The sequence below is a fragment of the Megascapheus bottae genome, chromosome 16 (genome assembly GCF_031878675.1).
Source record: "Megascapheus bottae isolate mThoBot1 chromosome 16, mThoBot2.hap1, whole genome shotgun sequence".
In the NCBI taxonomy this organism is placed as follows: Eukaryota; Metazoa; Chordata; class Mammalia; order Rodentia; family Geomyidae; genus Megascapheus; species Megascapheus bottae.
This window is the reverse complement of record NC_143524.1, coordinates 42,233,046-42,239,045: the sequence shown is the minus strand read 5'-3', so window position 1 is coordinate 42,239,045 and position 6,000 is coordinate 42,233,046.

The following is a 6,000-nucleotide window of genomic DNA, read 5'->3' as shown; positions in this document are numbered from 1 at the left end:
TAGAAACAGGAAACAGCCATCATATTTTTGAAAATGAAAATATGAAAAAAAATCAAACATATAGTAACTTACATGTCGGAGACATTCTCCTCCTCCCTGAATTCTTAGCATAAGAATGTGCCTGCATAGTTCCTTGCCCTAAGGTCACTAAGCAACTCTTGCCTGCTTGTATTGATATGTAAACATCCTACCACCTGACCTCCTACCCTGAGCAGTACCCCAACCCCCTCTTGCCTCTCCTGAAGAGGCATATAAGCCCCTGTGTGAAAAATGAAATTCGCAGCTTGATCAGAACGCTTGTCTTGCTGCCTTCTTCGTGTCTCCTATCCCTTTCATTCCTCCCTCTAGGTTCTTGGCCCTAGTTGACGTCCCGCCGGATGGGACACTTACAGGCACGTGTACCAGCCCTTTCCCCAAGCTTAATAAACTGTTTATTTTGTAAGGAAAAGACTAAGTATAGCCCTGCGGATCTGTTTTGTTTTGACACTATAGATGATGGGGTTGAGCACGGGGGGGGGGGGGGGGGGGGGGAGGGAGGGGAGGAGGGCAAAAGTAGGTATACATTGGCCATTAATGAATGGACCATTTTGGGTGCTGACTGACCATAGCGATGCACCAAGGACAAGCTCATCATAGGGATATAGAAAATAGCAACAGCTCCAACGTGGGAGGCACAGGTGCTAAAGACCTTGGACCGTTCTTCAGGTGAAGCAATTTTGAAGACAGAGTGAATGAACAAGATGTAAGACAGGACAATGCATGGTGTATCGATGTTAAGGCCTCCCAGACCTTCTTGGGCCCGGGGATCTGAGATCTCCATACCTCTGCTTTTAAATCTAGACACTGTGAGCACTGGTTCAATCTTTAAGATCAATGATCATTTTTTATCTACATAAAAACAATTCTTGTCAAACACATTTGGTAAAGGCTATTTACAGCATACATGGCCAAGCATGCATTATTTACAGTTTCGAGCAGAAAATCTTCCTTATTTGACCACAATTGCAATAACTACCTGAAAATTTAAACAGTTCCCAAATCTTTGCCATTTAAACTTGTTAATCGTTCCCTCCTTGGGGAACTAAGGACATAATTCTCCTAGGTAATCGAAAAATGCCTTTGAATCTTTCTTTTTAACCCAAGTTCTTCGTGTCTTGAGAGCCTATGAACAATTCCTGTGACGATGATGCCTGTCCCATGGTCAGTCACTTACCTTTCGCCGTCTCCACTCAGCGTTGACCGAGATGTCTCGGGCGGGCCACTCCGAGCTGGTCACACAATCACTTGGATCCAAGTTTTCCTGGAAGACGGAGTTCCTCAGCCTCACAGTCACTCGAGCCCCACGTTGGGCGCCATTTGTCCTGTCCGGCGGGACGTCAACTAGGGCCAAGAACCTAGAGGGAGGAATGAAAGGGACAGGAGACACGAAGAAGGCAGCAAGACAAGCGTTCTGATCAAGCTGCGAATTTCATTTTTCACACAGGGGCTTATATGCCTCTTCAGGAGAGGCAAGAGGGGGTTGGGGTACTGCTCAGGGTAGGAGGTCAGGTGGTAGGATGTTTACATATCAATACAAGCAGGCAAGAGTTGCTTAGTGACCTTAGGGCAAGGAACTATGCAGGCACATTCTTATGCTAAGAATTCAGGGAGGAGGAGAATGTCTCCAACATTTATCAAGCTAGACGAATGCCAGTAAGTTTGCTCAAAACAATACTACTACCAAATATACAGTGAAATCCCAAAGCTTACCTTATCTGGGTCCCACTCTCCCTTTGCTCATAAGGTTTGGATTCATTTTCTCTACCAATTAAATAAATACTCATCAGGAGAGTATTTAAAGGAGACAGAGCAGATTTGTTTCTTGGGTGACTAGGAAGATAGAAAGACCAGAATATTAAATCTGAAATGGGTGATGTGGTTCTCATCATATGTCTATTTTCCCCTCACAATCTGTCAAAGCTAGTACCTTCACTATTTCCCTGCTCTTTTACCTTATACTGTGGGCTAAGCTTAGGAGGATTTAAAAATGCAAGTTATATTTAGGTGATGGAGTTAACAGATCTTTTAAATTTCTTTTTAGTGTGAGAAAATGAATCAATTTCCTTAGGGTCCAGAAATGGAACTGTGTGTTCCCTAAACAGTATCAAAGAAAAAAAAGTCCTTTCTCTCTTTTTCCCTCTATCCTACTATTAGATATACTCTTTTGAATGTGGCACAAACTGAAAGCTGAAATTGACTTCCAAATATTTGTGGTTTGATGACCAAAATTTTACCTTTTGATCCATTTCTTTGTTCTTACAAAACATCCAAACAGTGTGGATTTTGATTCAGGAAATTTGGTTAGAAGACCTAAATTCCCACATTGAATGGATCTCTACTTAATATCTGTGAAAATAGGTTCAAATTTGGCTCTTGGTACCCACGGTCCCTGTTGATACTGTCATGTGCACATAGAGGGTGCATTTATCAGTTGTGTTGAAGTTGTTGCAAGGCAACTCCATCATGAGAAGCCGAGCAGCCACATTTTGAGAAGTCGAGTGTGAGTCTTTATAGAAAAGCTGGTGAATGCAGTGGATTCCTGTCACAGAGGCCTGTAGCCCCTCGAATATATGTAACATGGTTAGAAAACTGAGCCATGAAAGCCAGAGAAGAAAGAAAGAGCAGAAAAACAATACCAACAAACCAGATTAACTTTAGTGGAGAGCTGAAGTGGGATGCCAGGTTGACTGGAGGAGATCCTGGAACCAGGAACCAGGACAGGAGCCTTGGTCTAAGCCCGTCTGCACCTGGACAGGGTCAGGTCAACGGTCAAGGTCACAGAGAGCTTGAGAATTCCTGACCCAAGATTGGTAGGTCCAGTAAATTATTGTCCAAGTCCCCACCCCTGCCTCTAGGAATTCAGACACTCCCATACCTGGGAGGTGAGTGAGACTTCCCCTTCCTCCACCATGAAGACAAGATGGTACCAGTTAAACCCAATTCCCTGTCAACGTGGCCAAATGGTCCTGGCTAGAACCAACCTCCCCCATCTCAAAGCCAAAAGGGGCCTGAGATGTCACTACAAATAGTTTCAGGGAAATTTAGACTGTATCTTCTCACTGAAGGATATGTGAGCTTAAGATGTACAGCAGGTGGCGTTCAGTTACAGTCTCCCTCATAGGGAACTTAGGGAAGGAGGCAATCTTCCTACTTTCCTAAGAGTTCACTCCCTTCTTAGAGTGAAGCTCAATGGACATGGATTCTGAATGTAGGGATCCTAGGGTGTCAGGCCTCTCTGTAAAGTACATTGTTTTGCCTTTCAGCATGTTGTCCAAAATAAATTACAGAGAAACATGACACAATTCTGGAGAATTTAATCAATATCAATTTCTGGTGACTGGATGCATTCTCTTTTTAGTTTAATGATATCAGATAATGGGCCATTGTGTATGACAACATGGGGTCTATATTTTGGGTCAAATAAAGCTTATTTATTTTTAAATTTGTTGCTACTTGCTTGTAAAGTATGAATACTCAACACAAAAATGAAACAATAGCTGTAAGTCTGTATGTGAATTTATATGCTTCATCCGGGGAGGTATTATGCAATAGGTAACTGAATTTAGAACAGGAAGGAGGGAAGATAGAGTATTTGTTTCCTGGACTCTACATAGCAGGACTGAAATCTAGAGATAAAGAGATAAAGAACATTTATGGTTATACTATCATGACTGCAATAAAAGGAAAACATAAACATATCATTTTGATGTGTTTCAGCTATTTTGAAGAGCCTCCTGGGAAATCACATCTAGCTGGAGACCCAGGGGGCTCTTGGTAGCAGGTTGCCTGCTGGGATTCTTATAGAGAACCAGGTTCCTTATAGAGAACAAGAGCCATTAGCTGGTGAGCAAGTGGGAAGAGCCTCTCTCCCTCTGTTGGTAAGACACAAAATCCAGACTCATAGAGGGAAGCTCTTGAAGTCTCACTAGAGATAAGGTGGAGAGAAGGGAAGCAAGGATGAGGGATGGAGTGGCAGATGCCTCGTGAAGGAGGACTACAAATCAGAGGTGAAGGAGTAAGAACACTGGGAAGAGAAGTTTAGAGGAATGGGAATGCCAAAGGAATGAAGGAATATCAGCAAGATGTTTGTCAACATATATTTCTTTCCAGGAGAAAACAGTGAATGAAGCCCCTGAAGTGGCATAGATTCTGTGAGTCTGAGTGGTATTAAATGCGACATTGTTGTACATTTTAAGTCTGTTGTTCCACTCAACTTTTAAATTAGAATGATGTCTATATTGTTATTCGTTAGGAAGTAAATTGGGTCCTTGCATTTGGTATCCATTTCCCTCTTCACCCCTCACCTCGCACTCAAGATACGGTATTTTGAATTATCTTCTGGTCTTCTTCAGAACAGATATTCATTTTTAGAAGATTTACTTCAAAGAAATCTTAATATTTTTGACTATAATAGAAACAATTAGAAATAGAAGACCAATACTGTTTTTAAAGTCTGGGGCTCACATGTAATGGGATCAAAGCTAGGAACGAGTTGCCAAATTCTTATCTCTAATGGAGAAACAAAAATTTCTAGCATTATTGTTATATTTTTTCTCTTAGATTAAGTGTAAGTTCCAGTATCTGCCATTTATTCCAACAAAATACAACAATATGTGTGTATGTGTATATGTATGTATGTATGTCTGTGTATTAGTGCTGAAACTTCTTGTGTCTAAATCTCTCATACTATGTCCAACCATAGACCACAAAAGCAACAAGACACTTTGTATAGTTTATCATCGTTACATGGGACAAACATGTGATCCAGCTATTACATTTGTTTGATCTGGGCTGAGATCTGATTTCAAAGTTTTAGCAATGTGTGAACATGATCCACAGGCATTATTTTGATCTACCACTTTTTTTGGTACTTAAAAAGTGAGATGCCATGCCTGGAGTGGTCATTGCTAAATATTAGCTTTAGAGCACATTTTATTATTATATCCAAGGACAATACCCTCTATTTGTTTTTCCCCATACGATACTAGATATACCTGTACATTTACAGCAGTTACTGTACTATAGGCTTTATTTGATGTTATGTATTAAAAGTAATAGGCATTTCAAATTTATGTGCTAGTTAAGGGCAGAATTAATATATACTTATAGAAAATTCATTTCTTTAGTAAATGCCTTAAGGAATAAAGGCAAGTCTTAAATTTTCTTAATATATTTGCCCATAAGTCCTGACACAAAATTATCACTTCGTTTATAAATTTTTCAGTGTGATTATTTTATAGTGTAAAATGGTTATTCTAAATAAGGCATCTCTTTTATAAAATTTTTCTCAGTATTGAATTTTGTAAACAGCACACTTCATTTTCATGGTGATTTACTGTCTTGTTACTTACAGCAACTGTAGTGATTCACAGTCTATTCATTTATTTTTACAGTAAAGTATCAAGTAAAACACATACTTTTGTGTTTCTCTTCTGGGACAACACATTTTTTGTATTACCGTTTGATATAATGTTAGAGAGATTTTAGATATTATACATAAATACCATGGCAATCATTTTAATTCCAACTTTTTGTTTTGGCCTAAGACCTATAAAAATATACACAAATACGCTCCAAATTAGTTTTTTTTTTTAGAGACCTTGTGGGTGATCTGTGCAAACCCCCACTATACTTTCTTTTTTTAAAATATTTTTTATTGTAATTAATAAAAGGGCTATTTAACGTCATGTTTGAAATCTGGAAGCCAGAACTGGCATTCAGATATTTATTTGAAATTTGTCATTATAGAGGTAGAATCCTTGAAAACAAGTGAGGCACTGTTGTAAGTGATTTGAGAGTGGGTGAGTAGAAGGTAATTTATCTAGAGTCCATCCAAGAATGAAAGTTTATCAAGGGAAAACTAAAAGTCAAGCCCCAGTCATCCAGACAGAGAATGGAGTATCAGGAGAGACATAGTGATAACAAATGCCACACAGCACATGAAAGAGAAATTCTCCTGAA